Consider the following 27,868-nt stretch of genomic DNA (forward strand, 5'->3'; position numbering starts at 1 on the left):
CGTCCATAAGTTCTTTTAAAATAATTTGAAATACGCAGTTGACTGTGAGAGCAATGAAAAAACAACATGAGGGTTAATCTCATATAAGGTATTTGGACCACCCTTTTTACCACTCAGCGACCTAGGCAAGCCTATGCATATGTAAATACGACTGTATGCATAAATATTCGTCTATCTGTAATTCTTTGAAATAGCTGCGAGCCGTAAGTGGTCTCTTGCGGTCTTAAATATATGCATACATATGTACGTACCCTCATAGGTATGTATTGAAACCATTTCGAGCATTTTTGACTTTCTGATACATTTTATTTTCTTGTTGTTGCTGTGTATATTTCAATCGATTGCTTATTCAGTGCGTTCGAGCGCATTTGATCGCTATTTATATATGTACATACATACATATGTACATATGTCACCATGCGCCCATCCAAGCTCATTATGGGCTTCGCTGTGTCTTTGGGCGTTTTCTTGCAATGATTTCATTTTTTTCAATTTTTTTGTTTTAATTTTTTTATTTATTTGCTCCAGGTATGCGATCACTTATTTTTTAAGTTAAATAAATTTTTTTACATTTATTTTTGTTTTTTTTTGGAGTCGCCGACATTTTTGGTGACTTTATTGGCAATTCGCTGTCGCAACATCGTTACGTTTCGGCTCATCACATTTTCGTATTGTTTGTAGTGTTTTTGTTTTTATAACGCTTTGAAATTCTAACACCGTTGCACTGCCATTTGTCGGCGCATTGCCTCTTCGTAGGCCGAAAATGGTGTTGTGGCTCATAAAGTTTACGAGCTTTTGGTTTCGGGTTGCCCATTTACTGCCTCAAAGGTATTTCATACATTAACTAGAGCTTTCAGTATTTTTTTGCTTCAAATTTTTTTGTGTTGAATTATAAAACAATATAATTTTTCCAATTCGTTGGCACATAAATGAAATGCCTAGATTTCAAACAGGGCTTGCGGGTTGGTTGATTTATGGCTTCAGTTTGACTGTTAAATACAAATTGAGAAATAGAGCGGTAATAAAGGTAAGTATTTTGTGATATTTTATTGGAGTTTTAATATTGAAGTTGAATAATAAAATGCTGGTGTGTGCCGGAATATCAAAAAAAGAATTGTGTCTTTATTGTTATTGGAGGCGCATTGTTATAACGGGTGATTCAAGTAGAGGTACTTTCTTCAGCCATTTTTTAACAGGTTACGCGTGAGTCGTCTCAAGCTGTCATGTTATTTTTGTTCAGTCAAATGTATTACGAAAATTCACGTTCTGTAAAGAATGTGTTTCGGGCGCATTGCCCAACTTATGGTGAACATAATTGGCCTACTGAGCTTACTGTTCGCAACACAATCACCCAACTTGAGACCCAGCAGTCATTATTAGATAATATTCCACCGAATGAACCACGTCCAGCACATAGTAAAGAAAATATAGCAGCCGTAGCTGAAGACCGTGAAGAGTCGATTTGGTGCCGTTCGCAGCAACTCGAGCTGATGTATGAAACGATTAGACTCATTTTACGAGATCTTAAAATGAAATCGTACAAAATACAGCTTGTGCAAGAACTGAAGCCATTCGACCTTCTCAAACGACATCGCTTCGCTCTGAGGGCTTTTGAAAAGTTCCAAGAAAATCCGACGTTTTTGACCCAAATTTTGTTCAGCCATGAGGCCCATTTCTGGATCATTGGGTATGTTAACAAGCAAAATTGCCGCACTTGGGTCAAAGAGCAACCTGAAGAGATTCAAGAGTTGCCATTTCGAAAAGACAACGGTTTGCTGTCATTTGTGTGCCGGTAGAATCATCGGTCCATATTTCTTCAACAATAATGCTGGTAAGAAAGTAAACGTCAATTGGCGACCGTTAGCGCGCCATGATAACCCACTATTTGATGCCTTAAATTGAAGCGCCTGATTTCGGCGACATTTGGTTTCAATAAGACGGCGCCACTTCCCACAAATTGCATCAATCAATCGAATTATTGAAAAACACTTCGTGAGCAGATAATTTCATGTTTTAGGCTGGCCGATTGGCCGTTAGACTTTCTGACTGGCGATATGTAAAGTTTAAACACCAAATCCCGCTCCGATTGAGCCCTTAGAGCAAAATATCACGCCTGTCATTCGCCAGTTACCAGTCGAAATGCTTGAACGAGTCATCGAGAATTGGACTCAACGAATGGACCATCTGAAACGTAGCCGCGGCCAACATTTGAAAGAGATAATCTTCAAAAAATAAATGCCAAAGGATATTCCTTCGAGTGATGATAAACATTTCCCACTAAATTTGAAGTTGCTCTGTTTTTTCTTTTAAAAAGTAGAGAATTTTGAAACTGATCACTCTTTACAAATGAGACGTCCGTCTGCATACTGTGCTGTATTTATGAAACTATAGGTCAACGAAACTTGATACTTGATAGATTTGCTTGGAGTACTTTTGATTTTTGATACTTGTTCCAGTTTTAAGCTAATTTCCTTATGGATCCCTCCATCCAGTTATGCCCTATAAGAGGTTTTAAGAGGGCCAAACAAGAGTGTCACGCTTGTCATTAACGTGTTAAGGGATATACAAGTAATACGAGCTGGTTTCAAATTTCACTGCAGACTTCTACTTTATTTCAGTGTTATTATTTGTAAAACCGTAAAACATTCAATAAGTCGAAGGTAGTCCTGTAGAAAAATTTCTTTCTACATTGACAATTCAAAGAGATCATCAGTGTCGCTATTAAGTTAGCTCCAAGTTCCCAAGGGTGTTACCATTCGATAGTCAAAGGCAATGTCTTTTTTCGGATCAACAGTTTGAAATTTGACTATAATATGTTGAAACATGTAGTCCTTTTCGCAATTGTCGATGCACCTTTTCGAAACTTTTTAGCGACAACATTACTTGTATTATACTCGTAGTATCATGGTCTAACATTAAACGTTCCTTGAACGGATATAGTAAAAACATAAAATGTTGTCGGGATTTTAAGATATCTAACTATGATGTAGATATCGAAAGTCGATATTGTAGACCAGTTCTATTTGACAAAAAATAGGTAGATAAGTTTGTGCAAAGGTTTCAAGGGGCTGTCAGACGTAAACTTTAGCCATCATTAAAAATATTTGAAGATCAGGAAATTCGTACTAGAATGATGAAATTGGTCAAAATGTGACGAATGGAGCTCGGTACTGAATTGTCTGAACAGAGAGGGTGATTAAGTGGAGTCAGTAACGTCCAATGAGAAAAGTATCAAAAATGTTGCTGGACTTTTGACTAGGCTGTGCAAATATGGCGATGAGGAACAAATACGAATGCTAATACGCGAATTAAATTATTCTCATTTTAGTCGAAATACACCAAATCGAATTACTTGGAAATTAGACTGCAGGTGTTGCCGTAAGCACACTCTTATCCGTTTCAGCATTCCACCGAACAACTTTGCAGTTATGGATATCTTTGGTGTATGTATTTTTACCTCCACGGAAACTAGACTCCATCGATACCAATGGCAACTGTTTGCATTTATTTGCTTACTTGTTTGTTTGCTATTATATTTATTTATATTGCTGCTGCCAATCGAATTTTATTGCCGTCAAATACTTGGAAACAAATTGCTGATTTATATTGCAGTTTTATTAGTTGGTTACGGTAGATTTGCTTGAAATATAAATAAAAACTTTGGACACGAAAAATGCGGCAGAAATTTATTTACCGTTACACTGCATATAACTTAAACACAGCCCCGTCCATGGTATGGAGAAATCTATGTTTTGGAAGGGTTGACATAAATATGTGTGTATACGGTACGTTTGTAATTTATGACTTAGTCGTGTGCATAAAGTTCGTATCTAGCTTCAGTGGTGCTCAGCATAGTGACATTTTACTTAATAGAGTTTTCGTCTCGATACAAACCGTCATCTATTTAAAAGATAACATGTTTTTCAACAAGAAAAATCTTACCAAATATGATTATAAAAAGCTATATACTCTTATACCGATTTATTCGATACGAGTATTAGATTGTGACACACTCCGCTCTAGGAATAACAAAACATTATCTCCTTAAGCATAACCTGCACTGATACCAGATCACAACCTTATCCAGCTGATCTGATGTGCGATTTTTACCTATCCTTGTTACTTGTATTTTATTTAAAATGTGATAAATACGTGGTTTGTTCAAAAAACATGGCGACTTTTGTATTTCTTAAAGAAGTGTATATTTATTCATCATTATCTATTTTGTCCCCTTTAAAGTAATCACCCACAGTTAAATTGCAACTCTCTCAGAGTTTTATCAAATCTTCAAAACACTTAAAAACGTGATTTTTTGCGATCTTGTTAACTCTTGTTTAGGCTGCGCTGGCTAGGTCATGTAGTCCGAATGGAAGAAAACACTCCAGCTTTGAAAGTATTCGAGCAGTGCCCTTTGGTGGAAACAGACGAAGAGAAAGACTTCCCCACCGTTGGAGAGATCAGGCGAAGAGGGCCTGGCTGCATTTGGTAACTCGAATTGACGCCAAATAGCAGAAAGAGGAAACGGATGGCGCGCTCTTTTTAACTCGGCTATAACCGCGTAAGCTGTGTTCACGCCAGTAAAGAAGAAGAACAAGTTTAGCTCTTCTTTCGATGCTATCTCCTAGCGTAGCGTCGTCCTTTCATGTCCTTTACAGTTTTATGAATAAAAAAAGTTACAGGGGGCCAAGTCTGGGAAATACGGTGATCACGACACCATTAAGGTTGCTTTTTGACCAAATATTCGCGCAGAAGCAAGGGTGTTATCATGGTGCACAACACAATTTTGGTTATTCCACACATCCGGGCATTTGTGGCGTATTGCTTTATGCAAATTGCGCATAAGTTGCAGGCTATATTCCTTTTGACCGTAAGATCCTTTGGCAAGAACTATAGTTGGACGACACCCCTGCAATCGAAGAAAATTGTTAGCAAAACCTTCACTTTCGATCTAACTCTTCGTGCTTTTTTCTCTCTTGGCTTATGCGGCAACATTCATTGGAATGAGTAAGCTTTGGTTTCTACGTTATAACCACAAACCCATTATTCGTCACCTGTTATGAGCCTCTGATAAGAGGATGGAGTCATATGAAGAAGTTCACGCAAGTGAGTAAAGTTCTCTGATCGCCATTCACTTGGGAGTGGCCGGAAGCGATTATTTTACATATGGCGCAAGCAGCTCACGACTTTCGGTCCTAGACCAAGAATCTTCTGGGTAACCTAAGAACACCCGCTTGAAGGCGAGCTAAAGTGAAAAGGGTCCTCCAATGAAAAAGTTTAAACACCCTCGGATGGGAGACCCTTCTTTTGATGACGCCCATGGCACACGAATTAAGGATTATGATTTGAGAGTATGCATTTGGAATGTCCGGTCCCTTAATTGGGAAGGTGCCGCTGTCCAGCTGGTTGATGTCCTCGTGAAAATAAAGGCTGACATCACCGCCGTCAAAGAAATGCGATGGACGGAATAAGGACTGAGGCGAGTAGGTCCTTGTGGCATTTACTACGGTGGACATATTAAGGAACGCAAATTCGGTTTGGGATCCGTGGCGAAGTTCTTCAACACCGCGCCGCACTACGCACGAAGGACGATGTGACCAAAGATGCTTTCTATAAGCGCTTGGTGCGCACCTAAGAGAGTTGCCCCCGCCACGATGTCGAAATCGTGCTTGACGATTTTAACGCCAGGGTGGGCAAAGAAGGTATCTTTGGCACAACAGTGGGTAAATTCAGCCTCTATGAGGAAACTTCTTCAAATGGCTTGAGGCTGATCGACTTCGCCAAGACCCGAAATATGGTTATCTGTAGTACTAGATTCTAGCATAGAAAAATTCACCAAGCTACTTGTCTGCGGATCGAAAAGCCACCAACCAGATCGATCATGTTGTGATAGACGGAAGACACGTCTCCAGTGCTTTAGACGTGCGTATGCTTGGGGTTCTAACATCGACTCGGACAACTATTTCTTTACAGCCAACATACGCACGTCAACAAACACACACAATTTCGACGTCGAGAAGCTGCAATCACAACAGATAGCCGAACGATTTTCTACACGACTTGTACTCCTGCTTTCAACTTCATTAAAAGGCTTCACATGGATATGCATCAAAGCATATAGTGTGCTAATTTATGTTATCACCGCGCTATTATTGAAGAAAACATATTTTCTCGCTTTCGAAATCGAATTGATTGATTAAAATCACAATTTATGCGCCACATAACTTCACGCATGCCACCAGTGCTACATACATATGTATGTCGTGCAACACACATATTTTCCTTCGACACACCCCTCATTTAAGCTGCCAGACAAAGTAATTGAAAAGGCTATATATGTTTTTTTTTAATAAGTACGTATGTATACATATTCAATATTTTTTGTAATTTTTATTTTCTTTATCTTTTTAAATATTTTTTTTTTTATAATTTCACGCTTTTTATGTTTTTTTTCTGAAAAAATTCTAATGACTTTTTATCAGCGTTTCAATCGCTATGCGCGCTCAGCACTAAGCTTTTGTATCTAAAAATATTTGCTAGCAGCAATTCATCATGCCGCCCCATGCACCCCACGCCCCTAAACGACGAATGCCGCACTATCGCGCTGCTCACTCGTGTGGCTACTTTGTAGGCAATTGAAAAGCTGTTAAATTATTGAGTTCTACTCATTTGTTATTCTATTCAGAGCGACAACATTTTTCGCCATTTAACTTGCATGTTGTCAGTTGTTGTTGTTGTTGTTGTATTGAATGTAAATAACACATTTGCTGTTGGTGTTATTGTAGTTCGCTTTTGCAGCTATTTTTACTGCCTTCTGGGGTATTTGTATTCGTATTGTCACCTCTTTGTTGCAAGTTGCGCTGGAATATAAATCGCTTACTGGTATGGAGAGCCAGTCACTGGCATGTATGTACATATGTTGTTGTGTTCTACATGGTTATAGGCGCAGACGACTACACACATGTGTACGCAGGTGAATTTACATACGTACTCTTATTGATAGTTTGCTCGCGCAAGGCAGAGGTGGTACGAGCATGTGTGAATGCAAGTATGTATGTATGTATTACTACTTAGTACGCCACATGCAACGCTGGTTTCGCGCACTAAAAGTCTACATCGATTTTGCTTTACATTTCGTCTATGACGTGCAGCATTCGTGTGGCATACGAAATAAGTCCGTACATACAATATAGGAGATATGTATGTATCTATTTATATCTGCAGGTGTGTTTATAAAACATTATATTGGCGTTACATTTTTGGGGAGAATATCACATTGGTTTCCGTCAGCCATCAGTCGATCCTTTCTCTCTCCAAATTTCTCTGATTGGCAGAAGTATACGCAAGGCTCTCCATATTTGTGCCAAGACCACCTGCAGTTTTGTTCGGCACGTAGTCCCGCAACCGGAAAGCTAACGGTTTTTAATGCGATGTAAGAACTATCATCTCGGAAGCATGCTTCGAAAATATTTGAGTAAAATTTTTTGTAACTAGTTTAACAATCACTTGCTTTCTAGTTCCCATATAATAGCGTTTTTGAGAAGGGTATTAGTTAATAAGTGAAAAGCCAATTAATAGCATCCTCCATAAGAGTGTACAGCTGCTGGTTTACAACGATGATATTGATTTCATTGGTCTCAAAATCCGCACCTTTAGTTCTGCTTTCTCCAGATTGGCGAAGGAAGCAAAGCGTATGAGTCTAGTTGTGAACGGAGGTAAGACAAAATATATCCTGTCATTAAACACACAGTCATCGCATTGGCGACTTGGCTCACACGTCACTGTTGACAGTCATAACTTTAAAGTCGTAGATAATTTCGTCTATCTTGAAACTAGCTTCAACAACAGCAACAATATTTGCCGCAGTGGATGGAACGATGAGCTGTATGATGTATTGATGTAGTTCAGAGAAACAAGAGACAGCGACTGCGCTAGCTAGGTCATGCCGTCGGGAAGGAAGCGAACACTCCAGCTTTGAAAGTTTTCGTTTAAGTACGCAACCGGTGGAAGCAGAGGAAGACCTTTACTCCGTTGGAGAGAACAGGAGGAGAAGGACCTAGTTGCACTTGGTATCTGAAATACTTAAGACACAAATAGCGAAAAAAAGAAACTACTGGCGCGCTGTTGTTAACTCAGCTATAACGGTGTCTACTTCTGAAATGTCCTTTCTTATGATGTTGAAGAGTACTACATGTGTATTGGCAGTTTAACGTACATATTTGCTTTCCTTTCAGTCGTTGTTGAACAATTTTAAATGAAACCGAAGAGGCCATTGCTGCTGTGGAACAGAGTGAAAAAGACCCGAATGAGTATGTCCGCTATCGCAATTGGATTAGTCTCTATTCACTTGATTGAAAATTTTTCGGAAGGATCTCCCGCGCGTCGAACGTCCAGTGCATGGGCCCAAAGCAAGATGACCATCGATCCCGATGTTCACAAGAAAATTGTGTTCAGCGATAGAGCTCACTTCTGGTTGAATGGGTACGTTAATACACGAAATGGTCGCATTTGGAGTGTTGATAATCCAGATAATTCAAACGCCTCAAAAAGTCACTGATGGGTTTTTTGAACAGAAGGAAGTATTGCTTCGTATTTCTTTCAAAAACGAAGCCGCCCATAATGTTACGGTCGATAGGGAACGCTATAGAGCCATGGTAAATGACTTTTTCGTGCCTGAATTAGAGGATGTTGATGTGGACGAACTTTGGTTCCAAAAGACGGCGCTATATGCCATACAACCAACGAAACAATAAATGTATTTAACAAAACTTTTAGTGCCAACCAAGACAATAATTTGTCAATAGAGCTAGGATAGCTTCATGCAGTGTGGTTTTAGAATTTTGTTGGAGCCCAACAATAATTTTTCAGGTTCGGATCACAGCTAGATATTAAAAAAATACTCCGAATTTTATGAATAGAGGTTGGATAGCAGTTTAGTATTGGAAAGTCGAAGACTGAGGACTAAACCTTCCTTGGATGTGGATGTAGAAATGATTTTCTTGGATATAGATTTTGAAAGCAAACTTCCCTGGTCTCCTTGGTTAAAGGTGAACGAATAATATTTCCCATGCCATTTCAAATTCACAACAACTTAAGAAGGAAGCAACAACTAAGCAGCCATTGTCAACTGGGACTAACTTGTGAAAAAATAAGATTCTTTCGTTGAAGCAATGACGACGCAATGGAACACGGTCTGCTGCTGTCTAGGCGTTTGCAATCAATCACATGTCTGAGAAGGTTGAGTTCTTTACGTGACCTTAACTGTTCAAAATTAGAATCGATCATAATTTTTTATATCACAAAGAACTTACCGCACCCTGCAATTTACTCTAACGGTACTTCTAAATTCGAATCGTGTTGCCATCTACCACCTACTCCACTTTGCAACATGATAATTTTCAAATTACTTTGTTGTATAAATAACACAAAAAATTAAGCCGTAAAACCCGTACAGAAGTAATTTGAACCGATTCAATTAAAATAACTGTTTTTGTGGCGACACGCCTCATTCATAACTCTGCCAACGAAAGCATTTACTGCATGCGAGATGGATAACGTAATGCAAAAAGATAAAAAGTGAGTATGCGCAATCACCGATCTGATGTTGGCGCGGCACGAGAGTACCACAACAACAAAGCAGATATATTAACAACAACACAATTGAACAATAAAAGTGGCACCAGCCAACAAACAGCCTTGACGATGGCGCAGGCCGCCATGTATTCCGCATGCTGCCGTTGGCTGCCACCACTTAAAACCACAACCCACCGATGAATGAATGAACTCGTTACCGCAAGTCCGGCGCCGCGCATATAACAGTAATCGGTGGGGTTGGAATTGCATACATGGAAATTGATTGTTGGCAATCTCGGTGAAATCCTTTAAAGCGTAACAAACATGGCCAGAGTGGCGTCGGCGCATGCGCAAACAACCGACTGGGAGAACAAGCGCCTGCTAAGTAAGAAAACAACAAAAATAACAACGTGAAGTAACAAACCCATTGAGTAGGCCAACCCAAGCGAACAATAAATAACGTTTAGCGCAAATAAAGCAAAGTGTTCGATTGTGGCATGCCACATAAGCGTGTACAACAATAATAAAAACAATTATAATGATTAAATATCTTATTAATTGTATTGATTTTGCATTTTATACTTTACAAGCATAGTTGGCTTGATTTCGCCTTGGGGATAACAGCCAATTTTTCGGCGTCAGTGAGGGCAAGCAGCTGTGAGCCATTACTGACATTGTGGTTGTTGTTGGTTTAACAGTAGCCGCAATGATGACAATTTATCTTTTTGCGATACGGAAAAGCGCCCTGAAAGCAGGGGATAAAGTCAGTTTCTTTCTAAAATGATTGAAAAGGAAAAATTATGGAGAATATTAAACAAAAAAGGTTTCCCTTTCTATGTTATTAAGTGAAACGGTTTGTTAAGTTAAGTTCTAAGTCTTACTTGGAGGATGAAGCCAAGTGAAGAAGTTCACGCAAGTGAGGTTAGTTCTCTGAGCGCCATTCACTTGGGCGTGGCCAGAAACTATTCTTTTACAAATGGTTCATGCACCTCACGACTTCCGGTCTTAGACCAGGTAGGTAGCCAAAATAGATCTGTTTGAAATCGCGTTAAAGTGAGAAGGCGAAACATTTCTCCCCAGGAGAGACCTCTTTTAATGACGAACATTGCAAACATATTAAGGATTACAGCATGCACCTGGAATGTCCGGTCCCATAATTGGGAAGGCTACGTTGCCCAGCTGGTTGGTGTTCTCTTTAGAGTAAAGGCTGAGATCACTGCCGTCCAAGATGAACGACGGACGAGACGAGTAGGGCCTTGTGGTATGTACTGCAGTAGCCATATAAAGGAGCGCAAACCTGGTGTGGGATTCGTGGCGAGACATAAACTTTGGTGTTCGGAAAAAATCTTCAACTCACTGTATGATTGCCTTTCCGCCTGCGGGTACGGGGGACCCCTCCGGGTTCGAGGGGAAACCGAATACCCGCGATAAGGCATGCCTGTCGTATGAGGCGACTAAGATCTTGGCCACCCGTCCAGGGCTGTATGGAAGCTTAACTGGTCGTAGCTTCGGCTACAAGGTCATACCAAAGACTTTAACCTGGTACCACGGGGAGCAGTAGCCCCTGGAGGTAACTCCAGTCTGCTCATTGGGTTTGGCCCTTTGTAGAGATTTGTGGTGGTTGTGGTTAAAACCCAAATCGCGGGAAGAACTGACTTTGTCAGTCGAATGTGGAGTTGCATTGTAACCGGGTGCCGGACCTAAAGTACAGCAGAGGTTTTAGATGGGCCTCGAGCCCTGCCAAGGTGGTTAGTATGTCCATGCCACACTGCCAATTGATATTGAAAATGCTTACCCAGTTTTCAGGGCGCTGATCGACGCATTTTATTGATCCGTTGTGCTTTTGAGCACCGTGGAGTTAAGCTGTCGACAGCAGGATCCCACGTTGAACGCAATCAGACGTTGTATAATTGCCTAACCGGATAAAAACTGTACAAGTATGGCACGGGGAGAGCAAGTTATGAAAATAACCCTCCGCTATAGCACCAATCATGTTGTATCAGGAAGTAGCTCGACGCTTGGAAGTATTTATTTATTTATTTATTTATAAAACGTGAAACAATAATACAATTACTTTTCCACGAAAAAAGGAGCACTGGCTGCCAGGACCTTCGGATCGCTGATGTAAATATAAAATGTATAGTTATTGCTTAATTAAGTTTTAGGTGTAAAAGTTAATGAAATGTTCTTTAGCTAATAGAAAAGTATTAAGAACAAAATAAATAATAAGTAATGGGAAGTTTATAAACATAATCTAAGAATGCTGATATTTTTGTTACGTTTTCGGAGGAACTCGTTTGTAACAGAGCAGACGGATATTTTTTCTAATCGCTGCGAAATGTGGGCAGTCGTCGAGTAAATGATAGGCTGTTAAAGCTAACGACGGGCAGTATTGGCAGACTGGTGGACAGAACGATTTAGGACATGTGTATTGTGTGTCCTGTATTATCAAAGCTTTCTGAGCAAATCTCCCAATATTTTTAAAATTAAGAAATTGGACTATCAATACAAGTCTTTTTTTGATATGTTCTAGTGGTTCTTTTGACGCTTGCTTCATAAAATTGTTTCCTTTTTGCATTTTTGATTCCTCATTTTTTACAAAATCAGGACTTGTTGTTTGACTATGGTTGACTTTTTAGATAACTGCTTTAAAACTTTAACTTGCCAAACTCGTTTAAATCGAGGCGTAGCTGGAAGTATTCCTGCTGTTCACTCGGAGTCAACGACGGCGAATGTTGTGCTAATGTCGGTATTTCCCAAACATTGTCTGGGAGCAGTGGAGTTGTATATTCGAAAAGGCGTTGAAATACTGTATTATTCGTATTTCTCCAAGCGAATGCACGTGGTCTGACTCGGAAGCAGTTTCATTCAGAATACGAATAAAAATGGCTTAATTCTTGGCTATCATCACCAGATAAAGAGTTTCACCGTAATAGTATTCGAGCTTTGCAAGTAAGATGGGAAAGAGTTATAACTAGAAATAGGCAATACTTCGAATAGTTCATTTATGACCATTTCCTTAGAATAAACTTGCATTTTAATTTAAAAAAACAGCGATCATTTAGTTGCGCTCTCTCCATTTTCAGTAGTTGCTCTTTATCGGACTTTTTACTAATTTCACAAGCCACTACAAAGACACCAGGTTTATATTAACTTTGTCACGAAGTTTGTAATACCCAGAAGAAAATTTTTGATATTCGAGTATATATAAAAGATTAGCATGTCTAGCCGATTAATGCTGAGTCGTGTTAAGCTGACATGTTATTTTTGTTCAGTATTGTTTGGAATTTCATCATGGAAAGACTTATGCCTGAACAACGTTTACAAATTGTTCAACTTTATTACGAAAATTCATATTCTGTAAAGAATTTGTTTTCTCAACTTATGGTCATTATAATCTGCCTACTGAGCATACTATTCCCAACACCTTGAAAGCCAGCATTCATTATTGGATAAAATTCGACCGAATATACCACGTCCAGCACGCAGTGAAAACATATACATAGAAGCTGAGAGTGTACATGAAGACCACGAAAAGTCGATTCGATGCCGTTCGCAGAAACTCGGACTGATGTATGGAATGTTTTGACGCATTTTAGGTCGATATCTTTAATTGATAGCGTACAAAATACATCTTGTGCGAGAACTGAAGTCGCTCGACCTTCCCAAGCGACGTCGCTTTGCTCTATGGGCCCTTCCCACACATCGCATCCATCAATGGATTTATTGAAAGCAGATAATTTACGTTTTGGGCCGATCGGGTTAAACCTTTTCCTGTGTGGGTCTATGCGGGCAATGCCGCTTCGATACAGGCCTTGGTGCAAAACATCATGCTTGTCATTCACCAGTTACCAATCAAACTGCTCGAACGAGTCATCGAAAACTGGACTCAACGGATGGACCATCAGAAATGTAGCCGCGGCCAACATTTGAAATAAATGCCAAAGAATGTTCCCATTAAAATTGAAATTTGTGTGCTTTTTTTTAAAAAGTAGGGAACCTCGAAATGGATCATCCTTTATATGTGACCTGGTCTACGGAAAGGGGGCTTAGGCGTCAAAAAAAAGGAGAACAATTAATGAGATAACGAGAAACTGACGATTATTTTTAACAGCTTTTCCCAGAAAACTAGTTTTCGCACGTTAGCTCCCTTTTCGTAGACCAGGTCACATATATTATTAATTTTTAATTACAATTTCTCTTCCCGCAATTTAATTTTTAGAATTATTTTATTTAATTTTTTAATTCACTTTTATTGATTCGCCTGACTGACTGGCGACACGGATAAGTCATGCCACTTGCATATTAAATTTTCAATGTAAACAATTTAAAAAAAGAATAATTGTTGTTGTGGTAGATAATCGATTTGTTGTTTTTGTAGCTATGCACAATACTATTTTATGTTTTTTTCTTCTCTCAACACATGCAACATGCATTTTTAATTGTAGTTTATTTTCATTTCGCAAAATCATTGCTTGTTGTAGTTGTAATTTGGTTGTTGCGGCAAACAAATGTTGTTGTTGTTGTTGTTCTTGTTTTATAGCCATTGCGAATTATAATACATGACACGAAAGTTATCGTCTGTCTGCCTGCTTCGAAATATGCATATCGTTGTATGTGTGTGCATGTGCTTGCCACCAATACGCTGTTGTTGTTTGTTGTTGCAACAACATTTGCATGTATGACGCCACAGCGAGTAAATGGCGATAAGCGGCACAGTGCTGAATGACCAGTCGCACCGGCAGCAGGCAGCAGGTGTCGCAGCGTGCAATAACAACAACAAAAAACTGGACACCACTGACAACAAGTATAGGAAAACAACAACAACAAGTCGCCTGGTTAGGCCACGCGTAACAGGAAAAACTTTGACAAGTTGTCCGCTTGTATGATGCCTGTGGAATGTCTGAGCGTTGTTATTGTAATTGACAGTTGTGTTGTTGTTGTTGTTATTGTTATTCTTTGCCGCCGCCTCAAGCCATTCTAGCGTCACTTGCTACGTCTTCCTGTTCTGTGCAGTCTATTCCACTGTTACTTTTGTTGTTGTTGTTGCTGCAAATCCTTGCTGTTGCTATTGTTGCACCGCTTGTCTCTGCCGACGCATCTCGTTTTGCGCTCATTGTCCTCTTTGCTTGTACATTGCCACGCTATTTCCGTTTGCCGTAGCGACAAACTGGTTTCCAAACAACAAATACAACAATAACTGAATAAATTGAGTTCATTCAACAGCTAGTCGCCGCAGCGCATTGCGTATACATGTGTACATATGTATGTATGTGAGTTGCTACAACAGGACACTCAACAACTGTTGCGGCAACTAGCCTCATTGCAACAGTAGGCGTTGCCAAGCGATTTGCATGCAATTGCTGCAAATTATCTGCGGCCAACGGTGCAACCTTAGAATTGTCATTGTTGTTGTCGCAACAAAATAAAGTCGCTACCGTTCGTCGGAGTGTTTGCATGATTTTTTCTGGCTTCGAAGCCATTTGCTGGCTTAGCAATCATTTGCTTTGGCGCTTGGCAGCTGTTTCCGCTATTTGCACGCACTTGGGTGACCAGGAAATTTTCTTTTATCTCCTTCCTCCTCTCACAGCTTTTCTCATATTTTTTTAATGCTCTTGGTAGGTTCTGCGATTCGATTCCTAATTCGATCTTCTCTCATCTATGGTTGGTGCGCCCGCTGAGTTCAGAGTTTTGGCTTACCTTGTTATCGGTAATAGAGGTCTGTGTAGACTTTATAGTCACCGAAGATGATAAACTCAGTGAACGTTAAAAAAAATCAAAAAAAAAACTTCACAAAATGATTTTGAGGAATTGAAAACTGATGTTGATCGAGATAACCGAAATTATAGAGATTCCAAAAGTATGAGTTTGGCATATCATTTATCAGTATTTAAGTAAGCTTAAGATCTGTGAGAACCCCTGAGATCATCTAAGAAAATTGAAATTTTTTCGCAAAATTTGATAATTTCATTCCGTCGTCCAATCCAATCATTTAAGGAAACTGCAAATGAAGAAACGAATCCAAATAAAACAATTCTGAAGAAGTTAATTTTGAACTCGAAATTAACAATTAAGAGGTAATGACCAAGATTGAAGCCTACTTTGACCAAAAAAAAGGAACCACAAAAGTAATTATTGTATCGCTTTGGACGGTAATTATGTTGTATAAAATCGCATTTTGGCAAAAACAAGAAAAAACTTTTCGTTTGCGCGTAACCGGCCAACGGTTTTGCTAGTTCTTTCCTATGTGGTGCAGAGACATGGACAATGACAACATCTGGTGAGTCGGGGGTACAAGTTTTCGAGAGAAAGGCTCTGCGGAAGATTTGTGGTCCTTTGCCCATTGACAACGGCGAATACTGCAGTCGATGGAACGTTGAGCTGTACGAGATATACGGCGACATTGACATACTTATGTAGTTCGGTGAATCAAGAGATAGCGGATACGCTGCCTAGGTCATGTCGTCGGAATGGAGGAAAAAACTTCGGCTTTGAGAGTGTTCGATGCAGTACTCACCGGGGAAGCAGAGGAAGAGGAACACATCCACTCCGTTGGAAAGAGCTAGTAGGAAAGAAGCAGGCTACATTTAGAATCTTCAACTGGCGCCAAACAGCGAAAAGGAATATCGACTGGCGCGCTGTTGTTAACTCGACTATAAGGCATAAGCTCTGTCTACACCAATAAAAAAGAAGTTCTTTCGAGTCACTTTATTTGATATAAACAACCGTCAAGTCGAACTAAGGTTACCTAATAAGGAAAAAGTTCTTTTATGAATATTTTTATTTTTATTTTGATAGTCCAATTCGTGTGACATGTGAGCATTTTCTTAGCAAGAAAACGACTTAGGCAATACTTTATTAAAATTACTCTAACATCGTGGAGTTATTTTAGACAGCGCTTGGCCATGAATCCTTGGTGGCCAAGAATGAATAAATCAAATTTATTTTGATACTTCTTCATGTTCTAATGTGAATAGATTCCGGTAAGGATTCTGCATCAAATGGAACAAACTGTGGTCATAACGGTGAAATGCTGGGATATACGTTTCTAAATAGTTTCTAACCAAACTGAGGCATTGTCGATCTGTCTTAATGGGATTAGGTTAGGTTATAGTTACTTGCTTACTTCCGTGCACTTTCTACATGTGTCATCGTTACTAATGCTCATACGGTTCGCATGTAATGCCAGTAAATTCTGAGCTGGGACTAGGTCAACAACCGTACTGCAGTATTTTCGAGATCGTGTGACCAAAAGCAGGCATGTTTTCCTTCCATTCCCTTGCACTGGATTTGGGAGATCTTTTATGCCTTTTAGGCATTTCATCTAACCCTAATTGGTCTGTTATCTCTTTCGGAAATTTCATTGAGTATCGTTTTTACTTGATTTACCTATTATTCTGACAGCAAAAGGATTGCCTGAGATCAAGCTTCTCGCAGTGAATCCCGCAGCTCACTCCATCAGTCATTTTTGATCCATCCATATAGATGTTGAAAGTGCTCCATCGCCATCTACCCTCTTTAAATGTAACTTGCAACCTTCTTCCCAAATAAATCGTAAGAGTATGTGGTTCTATTTACCGACCCCCTGTTTATAGAGCTATGCACGTAGGTTCTTGTCGAAAATTCTGATATAAAATTACTTCTTTTTGCGGCGTTCGAGAAGAATTACTGACATACAAAATCGCCTTTCAACGTCTCATGGCTTCAATGTACTATATATGACAGCTACTCTCCTCGCTTTTGAATGTATTCTTTAAATCGTTATGGAATGGCTGCTTGAGTGATCTCCAAAGGTTCTACGAGCTCATCTTAATTTTGGCAACAAAGTTTATCGAGTAATACTTCTAGTTCCTCAACTTAAAACTTTTTTGCCGCTCAGGACGCTCCTTGTTTTCCAAGTCAAAATTACCACTTTTAAATCATGGAGCCACTTTTGGCACATTCGCTCAGCTAGAGCATGTTTACTATAAATTCCCACCAAAATACATTGCATTTCCGATTTAACGAAAAATGGTGATCCAAGTAGAGGTACCTTTTTTAGTAGCTTTTTTTTGACAGATAGAGCGTGAGTCGTGTCAAGTTGTCATGTTATTTTTGTTTAGTATTGTTTGGCATTTCATCATGGAAAGACTTATGCCTGAGCAACGTTTACAAATCGTTCAACTTTATTACAAGAATTCACGTTCTGTAAAGAATGTGTTTCGCGCGCTTCGCTCAATTTGTGGTCAACATAATCGTCCTACTAAGCTTGAAATTCGCAACACCTTGAAACCCAGCATTCATTATTGGATAATATTCGACCGAATATACCACGGTCGAACTCAGTAAAGAAAATATAACAGCCGTAGCTGAGAGTGTACACGAAGACCGTGAATAATCGATTCGGCGCCGTTCGCAGCAACTCGGACTGACGTATGGAACGACTTGCGGTCTTTTACGTCGAGATCTTAAATTGAAAGCGTACAAAATACAGCTTGTGCAAGAACTGAAGCGGCTCGACCTTCCCTAGTGACATTACTTCACTCTATGGAATCACTCTATGGTTCTAAGAAGAACCGAAAGAACCTTTTTCGGGCCAAATTTTGTTCAGCGATAAGAGCCATTTTTGGCTCAATGGGTATGTAAACACACGAAATTGCCACATTTAGGACGAGAAGTAACCTGAAGACATTCAAGAGATGCCATTCCATACCGAAAAACAACGGTTTGGTGTGGCTTGTTGGTCGGTGGAATCATCGGCATTAAAAATGATGCCAGTGAGAAAGTAACCGCCAATGGCAGCCGTTATTGCGCCATGATAACCGAATATTTCATGCTTGAAACTGAAGATCGTGGTATTTGGTTTCAACAAGACGGCGCCACTTCTAAGACATGTCAATCAGTCACGCGTGTCATTCGCCAGTTACCAGTCGAAATGTTCGAACGAGTCATCGAAATTGGACTCTACGGATCAGAGACGTAGCCACGGCCAACATTTGAAAGAGATAATCATCAAACAATAAATGCCAGAGGATGTTCTTTGGAATAATAATAGACATTCTTCATTAAATTTTAAGTTTCTGTGTTTTTTCTATAAAAAAAGAAGGGAACCTCGAAGTGAATTACCCTTTAGTTATAGATCCAAGAGTTAGAATAGAAATACATATATCACTATAGGTTTACAATGTCTCTGAAATTGAAGGATTGAGATACACCCTGTCTGTCGAAATATATTCTCATCCATTAGCTATGTATAGTATGTCTGTAGCTACAACTGTGCTGCATACTAATGTAATCTCGGCGACTCTCCATAAATTGCGGTGCTTTATTTAGCATTAAACGATTTGTTTGCCCATAAAATTCTTTCTAATCAATTACAGCATTACAATTAATTATAACACGTAATAGCTTCCATTGTCATTTGAATTTTATTAAGCTTATGTGGTTCTTACAACAATTAAATAACTATTTAAATATTAATGGAATTTTTCATCATATTTTCGCTTACCTTTTTTAATTAAATTACGTATATTTACAGCAACAGTTTCATTATGCAAATTTTCTGTTACGATTAAAAAGGTCTTGCGTCATGTGGACATACTTATGTATGTACATTCATACATACGTAGATATGTAATTAGTAACAGTAACAATGTGTATAAGCCATGGCGACAACCAGCAGCTACAAGTGTTGCCAATTAATCATTTCCTATAGAAAAAATTTCCTTTCGCTGATTCTACAAACGCACACGTGTCGCTGTCATAGCGGATTAAGGGGCGATCCATTCGCAAATATATGGCGACGCTTTTAGAATATTATGGACCCATAGTGAGGAGATGCTTTCCATAAAAATTTTATACTTACATATGTACATATACATAAGTATGTACGCGGCTATGCAGAAGTATTCGAATATATTCGAACGCATTCAAAACTACAGTTATTTGTCTCTTATATTTTTCGCTGGAGACTTCATTTATCATTTTTGGTGTAATCTTTCGTATCCTATTAAAGAAATCCCAATAACTTTCAGTTTTGTTTTCACAATTCATAAAATTTCAGCATGCAATGCTAAGAGACAACTTCTAGCTACAAAGTGATGAAATTTTATCCCATCGTCCCTACCGAGTTATCCGGTGTGTACTTCATGCACTCAGCTACATTAACCGCCTGGCAAAAGGAGCCGTCTCCTGAAGTTTTTTTAAAGAAATCTGCTACAGTAGTCTGGCTGAATCCAAATTAACTTTTTACATCACTATCTATACAATAACATATTGTAAGCCAATCCATTCCAATCGTACACAAGTCCTGTCTTCACATTTGGAACTACGGCATTTGTTTTTCATTTTGCTTCTTATTCTTAACTAATTCAATTGTAATCCAATTGAGTTTCCTCTTCAAACCACTTTTAACTCATTCTTGCTTACTTTTAGATACTTAGAAACGTGTGAGTTACATTGAACTTGATTTTTTGCTTCTTTTAACTTATTAGAATGATTTTGTATGTTTCATGGAAGATTTTGATTCACTTGAAGATACCCTTGACCAGTACGATAGTCATTTTAATATAAGTTCAGGTAATTTCTAATTTGTGTGGAGCCGTTTGCGAACCAAAATCGGTTATTATAACGTAACCTATGGGCCATATTATGTCTGAACGGTAGAGTTTTCCAGATTACACTAGTTTACAGAATTGAACTTTTTGTCTGTTGCCGCGAATTCTGCGATTGATATTGTTCACTTATTACTTGTTTTTGTCAAATCTACCCTCAAAAATTTTTGAGCATTTTACTGTGTTAAAATTAGTTTCTCAAGTTTTTGCGTCATGAGTAGTTCAAGACGACGTTGTTTAAATGAACCAGATCATTTTTGCTACATATGCGAAGAATATGTGTTTAAAAATTGTAGAAAAGTTATAACAGAGTTGGTGAAAAATACCTATTTTGAGTATTTTGGGGTGCTTATCCAATAAAAATAAGAATTCTTGGGCTCCCAATTTTGTTTGTAAATCTTAAGTGGAATATTTAAGATTATGTAAAAGTGGTAAAAGAAGTGCCTTTAAATTTGGAACACCGACTATTTGGCGAGAACCACGAAATCATCTCGTAGACTCTTATTTTTGTAGTGTGAACATAAACGGTTTAAACACTAAAAATCGAGCTAAATGGCAGTACCCAAGTAGTACTAGTTGTGTTCAAAGTCCAGTGCAGCGTTCACCTAACTCTTCAGAGCCTAAAAATATATCTGAACCATTAGAGCAAGACATTGAAGGACCAAGCTCATCACAAAATGATGCTGATTTTGAAGGTATGTCTAATGAACCAAAACGCTTTTCCTAAAATGAGTTGAATGATCTTGTAAGAGATTTAAATCTTTCTAAACAAGCTTCAGAATTGTTAGCCTCAAGTCTAAAAGAAAAAACTTGCTATCCTCGAATACTAAAATAAGTTTTTATCGTGAAAGACATGCAGAATTACGGCGTTATTTTTCCGAAGAAAACAGTATTACCTTTTGTTCAGATATCAAAAACTTGTTGATAAAAATGGGCTTGAAGCAATACGAATCAAACGACTGGCGTTTATTCATTGACAGCTCAAAACGTAGCCTTAACCGTCCGGTCCATGACCGGGTACCCGGGTATCCATTTCAATTTACATGTCAATTTTTCTTAACTCCTCCTCAAAAAAATTTTATGGCCGCCTGGCCCCCCAACATTAACGTTATTTGACACCCATTTTTCATCAAAATTTTTTAGAATCAATTATTTAATAAAAGTTATTAGCTATCAAACTTGATACCCCTTCCGTTCAATAACCAGGTACCCCGGTATCCGCTGAGAAAAAAATAGTTAGTAAGAACAAAATAACTCCGTTTTTATTTATTTTAGTAATATTATTTTCTATTTTCTGACGATTTGTTTATTTATATTGCTGTATTTATTATGATACAGTGCTATATAAGAATTAAAGTGTATTAAATTATTCTGTACATCCTTCACATGTCGTGGTTGTAATACAGTGTTCAACACAAATAGGTTTCTCACATACTGAACATATTTTTCTAGTTTTGCGACGTTTTTTGAATTCACTGTGAAGACATTCATAGCATACGCCAGTAATCTTTTCCTTCCAGTTGAATCGCGCTGCTTCTGAGGTCTCAATGATACAGATGATGTTGGCTGTACATTTAGATTGACAGCTCGACCAAGAAGAGATTCAATCGCCACTTTCGTTGAGAAATGCCTCATAATTTGTGCATTATTCGCACGATGTTCAACATATGGAGTACACAGCTCTCTGCCCAATTGCCGATAAAATAAGCGTCGTTCATACGATTTTTTAACAAGCATTTTATTATTCTCATAATACAGAATATATGCTGCAAGGCAGGCAATATCGAGAATATTGTAAAAAAATGCTAGAGGCCATCGTTGAGTTGACCTTTTTGTAGTATATCTACCAAGCATTTTATCCATCGTGTCTACTCCAGCTTTGGACCAGTTATAAAACTCGATGATTTCGGTTTTTTTCTGTGCACTATCACTAATTTTTGCTTCATGATGAATTGATGATAGCATAATTACTACCTTGTTTTTTTTTTGGCACATAACTACATAGAGTTTCTTTTTCATGAAAGCCAAACACAGTGGATAATTCTTCTCGAGTTTTTGAAACAGCCATTGCTGGTGGAATGTATGCTTTATTTTTCTTCAGAGTAAGAACAATCGGCAAGTTCCAAGATAGTTAAAATTATCCATTGTAATGTTTCTACCGGATCCTTTGTATGGTGCCACCAAGTCTTTAACAACTCTTTCACCAACATTTTTCTCACGCCCATCTTTCGATTTCCCAGTGGAAAGCTGTCCAGTAAGTGGATACGAATTTTCCGCATCACATATCCACCATACTTTAATTCCATATTTAGCTGGCTTTGATGGAATATATTGAGTGAATCTAGTTCGACCTCGGTATGGATAAAGTTTCTCGTCGATTGTTTGGTATTCTGTTGGTTTATAATGTTTTGCTAAATTACTATTTAACATTGTCCAAATGTTTCGTATTGGAGTAGCTTTATCACTTTCTAAGCGCTGAGCTCTAGTATTGGTATCGTCAAATCGAATAAAACGAATAATATTCCAGAAGCGATTGATACTCATTGCATAATGGATATGAATACAGCTGCATTGTCAGTATTTGAATTATTTGCGCCAGAAGATATCAAAATAGCCAAAAATGCATAAAATTCCTGCAGCTCGAGATTTTTCCACTCCAATTTTTTTTTTTTTGGATTTTTTTCATTATATGCTATATACGTTGAGATTGCCTTTTTATTAGTATGGTGTATAATGATAATATTTATTTTGTATATTTTTTTCATTTATCTCTGTATACTTTCTACGCTGTTCACTACGCTTGTTCACTACGTTCTTTGAAACGTTAGATTCGTTCATGACATTTATTTTTGAAGATAATTTCATTTAAATGTTGACCGCGGCTGCGTCTTAGGTGGTCCATTCGGAAAGTCCAATTTTGGGCAACTTTTTCGAGCATTTCGGCCGGAATAGCCCGAATTTCTTCGGAAATGTTGTCTTCCAAAGCTGGAATACTTTTTGTTGCCAAAAATGGAAGAACTGAACTTGGTCAACAAGAAATGCCACACAGCTCGCGATTCTATGGCCATTTTGAGGGAAAACTTCGGAGAACAATTCATCTCAAGAAATGGACCCGTAAGTTGGCCACCAAGATCATGCGATTTAACGCCTTTAGACTATTTTTTGTGGGGCTACGTCAAGTCTAAAGTCTACAGAAATAAGCCAGCAACTATTGCTGGAAGACAACATTTCCGAAGAAATTCGGGCTATTCCGGCCGAAATGCTCGAAAAATGCCCAAAATTGGACTTTCCGAATGGACCACCTAAGACGCAGCCGGGATCTTCAAAAAGTAAATGCATGAACCAATCTAACGGATGAGATTTTGCAAATTTTATGCGTTTTTTTTAAAAAAAAGCTCTTAAAAAATGGTTTCTTTCTTCTTAACCCAGGGAGGGGGACTTGAGAGAAAACATCCTTTGACCTTGCCACTCCGCTTTCGTTATTTCTACGAGAACTATAGACTATGTCCCCATATATGTTATTTCCTATGCCATGTAGCCAACTTACACAGAAAAAAACATTTTTATTCAGTATACTAATGACTTCTACATCTGATCCACCTGGGTACCCGGGTACCCGGTCATTGAACGAAAGGTGAAAGTTTGGTCATTGACCGGACGGTTAAATGTATTCTATTACATAATGGAAATAAATATGCTGGGGTACCTTTTGCCAATAGTACAAAGTTAAAGGAGGAATATTGTAACATTTCGCTAGTCTTGAACAAAATAAAATACAATGACCATGAGTGGCAAATTTGTGTCGATTTAAAAATGGTCAACATTCTTCTCGGTCAACAAAGTGGTTATTCCAAATTTCCCTGTTTTATATGTCTTTGGGACAGTAGAGCTAAACAACAGCATTGGGTGAGAAAAACTGGCCCTTGAGAGAAAAAATGGAGGCTGGAAATCACAATATAGTCCACAATTCATTAGTAGCTCGTAACAAAATTATCCTTCCACCATTAGATATAAAACTGGGCATCATGAAACCGTTTGTAAAAGCACTAGATAAAGATGGGAACTGCTTTTCTTACATTTGCCAAAAATTTCCTCAGCTCACTATGGAAAAGATTAAAGCCGGAATTTTTGATGGCTCCCAAATTAGACAACTTTCGAAAGATACTCAATTTAGAAATTCTATGACTGGAGGGAGGTTTCCGGAAAATTTAGGAGATATGAGCGCAGAACAGGGAGAGCGTATACATCAAGACTTACGCGTCATGGAAGAGCGCTACCAGGGTTTCTGGGATACAAATATGATGTCTGACTATTGTTGGTCTCTAATACGTCATTTTCCAAAGTCTACACATCGGAGAAGAGCTTTAAAACGAAGTTTATTAGAACTTAATGATTAATTATTTTTCTTAATAAAATTTTTCTTAATAAATACAGGTTTTTTTCTGTGTAATACCTACATGGCTGAAACTCTCAAACTAAATATTTAAATTATATTTTTGGCATATTATATGGAGTCAGCAACAGTTAAAATTTCTTCGGCAACAAATGTACTGTAAACTAGTGTTATTTGTGTTAAAAAGAATATTTATAAATTATATACAAAACTTTATAAAATCTGGTAAATGAAAGTGCAAAGATCTATATTTAATATTTTTAAACTTGTTTCTCTAATCCGTAGGTGACTGCTTATGATTATAGTTTTTTGACGAGAAATAATCTCGCTTTTCGACTATAAATTATACCTTATACTACTGAACAAATTTCTTCTGAAATAGATTCGAAGATATATGTATATAAATGGAAGGAAGGTAAAATAAAGTTTAACAAGTAAGAAAGGGCTATGTTCGGGTAAAGCCTGTTAGTTATGTGGGATCTAGGCCAAGCCTTCACCCGATTTTATTCATTCTAATCACAAATATTCACCGTTATTAGAAAAACATGCTCTCTCAATTTTATAAAGGTAACTCACATATTGACCGATATATGAAATATACAATCATCAGGAAGTTCAAAAATCTTTATATAGTATAAGGTATATGGGGGCCAAGGGAAATATTGGCTTGATTCAAGCCAGTTTTGATACACAGAGATACTATTATTAGGAAATTTCAATTATAAATCTCACACATTGACTGCTATTTTCGGTAAAATGTCAATTAAGGGGTCCATAGATTCGCCACCTACGGGCTTGAACATTTTTGGTTTCAGGAAAAAAAAATTTACAATTTCTCAGCAAAAGTTATTTTAATATGATATAATTATCACAACCCGTCGTAAAGCATCGTAAAATCGTAAAATTATAAATTTTTACACTGGTTTAAAAAAATTGTTTTTGAATTTCATACAAAAATAAGCTTACACATTTACAATTCTCAATGCTATGTTTTCGAATCCTTATAACTTATAACGTTATGAGACTTGTGAAAACTCTAAATATATAAAAAGTTCTAATATTGTTTTTGAAATTTTCATATTTTTTGAACCACCCTGTTACAGCTTTTGATTATCTCTAAATATGTGTGAGTAAGTTTACAACTTAAAGGTGTCAAGTGACAACTTGAATTATGCATATTGACTACCCTTAGAGTGGGTTCACTCATATCACATTCATTCATTTATTCTTGCAGCCAGTCACTCGACTAATCTACCAATTATATTTATATTTATGTGTGTGCAAATGTGTTTGCGCTGGAATTGGCGTCTATTTTATTGTCATTGTAGCTTTAAGCGCGCCGCGAGGTATGAATAAAAAATCGCGCTTTGCTCATTGACCTTTTTGGGGTCTTTCAATGCTGATCTCAGTATTTATATTCATTCCAATTTTATTATTTCGCTGCCATTGTATTTCAATTTTATTGCTCAAGTAGGGAATTCACTGAAATGTGTAGACTGCGCAGGCGTAACGAACCAATCGTTTTAATCGGGTGAATGCATATTTTAAATGAATTAAATATCTTCTCACACAAACAGGCGGAATAATGAATATGTATGTACTATATATGAAAAAGTACATGACTATAGATTTACTTACCTGTGGACACCATTTGAGTTGTAGGAATTTCATTCATGATTTATTTGACTGCTAACAAATGGAAGGTGTGTTTGCGAAGTCATTATTAATATTTCTTCTTCGTTTTTGTGGAAGAAGCTGTAATAAATTAAGCGGTGTTTCTTTATTATTAATTTGAAAAAATGTTATGCAATATTTGTAGTTTTATGTCACTGTACATAAAGTAAATTTAAGAACAAAATAAAAAAATAATGATGTTGCCATAGTTTTTAAATTTTTGTTTTAATATTTGTGTTACTATTTTATTTTTTTGTTTTTACTACTGTCTATCCGGGCGTGTAGACAATAACTTGATATATCTTAATGAAGCTTGTAAGAGGGGCATCCACAAAAGCTAGGTATTGCATATGACTGACATCGGACGACTAGCACACCCAAATTAAGATGCAAAAGTATAGTAAATTTGGATTGTTTCACATTACAATATAGAAATCTACACACACACTAATGCAGATCACGGGTAATGACTTTGCACAAATTGTGCTTTTAAGGTATGCCATCTTTAGTCCAAGAATTGTCGAATTCAAGCCTTTAGATAACGTTTTTATGGACACCAGCGCCTACGACTGACTTTTTACCGACAATATCGGTCAACCGGTAAGGCACACTATTGAAACTCAGCAAGATTATCTTTCTAATAACAGTGTGCCCTTATGTCTAAAATAAACCTTGCTCCCATATATTTAATATACGGATTTTGAAACATTCGATTGGTTTTATAACTCGGACAATCTGTAAGCTACCTTATTGAAACTCAGAGAACATATTTTCCTGGTAATAGTATGTCGTAGCTCCTATGCACCTAATATTGAAATTTCAAACTTCGTGAGAAAGAAATGTTCATGACTAAACTCAATTTAATGAATTATACCCTATTTCGCCAAAAATGAGAGGCTGTCTTTAAGATATCTGAAAAATGAGAAAGCTTACTTCGGTAAAAAATATTTCCAAATAACTCTTATCCATTTTGATTTTTGATTATTCAATACCAGCTTTGTTCACTGAAGTTGACGAAACAATTCTTCTTTACTTTATTGAAGTTTTAGTTTTTATATGATTGACCCAATAGATCTTAAGTATCGACATGTAAGTCCGAAAAAACGGGTGTTTTTGTGATGTTTTTCTTGAAGAGACATTTTATATATTAAAAAATATGTGAATAAATTTACATTTATAGAACTTAATGTACTTTAATAAAGGCGATTAAATTTGAAATATTTTGGATTTCCTTTATGCCGTAGGCGATCTCCTGGATAACTTTCGAAAAAGGTGGCAGAGGGTGTGGACAATTTTCTGTTTAAAATTTAAAATTTAATTTGTTAAATGCAAAAATCAAAAAAAAATATATTATTGCTATAAATGAGGAGAGTAATGATCGATTTTCGATTTGACAAAGTGGCGACGAAATCGTATTCCTTTAATCATTACCCGAAAAGTATAGATCGTGTACAAGTTTGAGGTGCTTATTTGCGTTAGTTCGTTGGTAGATTATCTGTAGAACAGACATTCAGATGTATTTAAACACCATATCAAATTTCTGGTGCCGAAACATTCAAAATAGGCCTTTCGGTAATTGATTTTTGACTATCGTTACCAAGAAAGTTTTTGATTGCTACAAATTATAAGTGTCGAAAAC

General features: G+C 37.5%; 1 long non-coding RNA gene across 1 annotated transcript in view; it reads right to left on the reverse strand.

Moving 5' to 3' along the window:
• LOC126757068 (uncharacterized) overlaps nt 1-27,868 on the reverse strand; it is an 86,688-nt gene that overhangs the window by 28,495 nt on the left and 30,325 nt on the right. Inside the window, exon 2 of the long non-coding RNA XR_007666684.1 lies at nt 26,194-26,310. This is a non-coding gene — a long non-coding RNA (uncharacterized LOC126757068). The remainder of the gene's footprint in view (nt 1-26,193; nt 26,311-27,868) is intronic.

This window comes from Bactrocera neohumeralis, chromosome 4 (assembly GCF_024586455.1).
Source record: "Bactrocera neohumeralis isolate Rockhampton chromosome 4, APGP_CSIRO_Bneo_wtdbg2-racon-allhic-juicebox.fasta_v2, whole genome shotgun sequence".
NCBI classification, from domain to species: Eukaryota; Metazoa; Arthropoda; class Insecta; order Diptera; family Tephritidae; genus Bactrocera; species Bactrocera neohumeralis.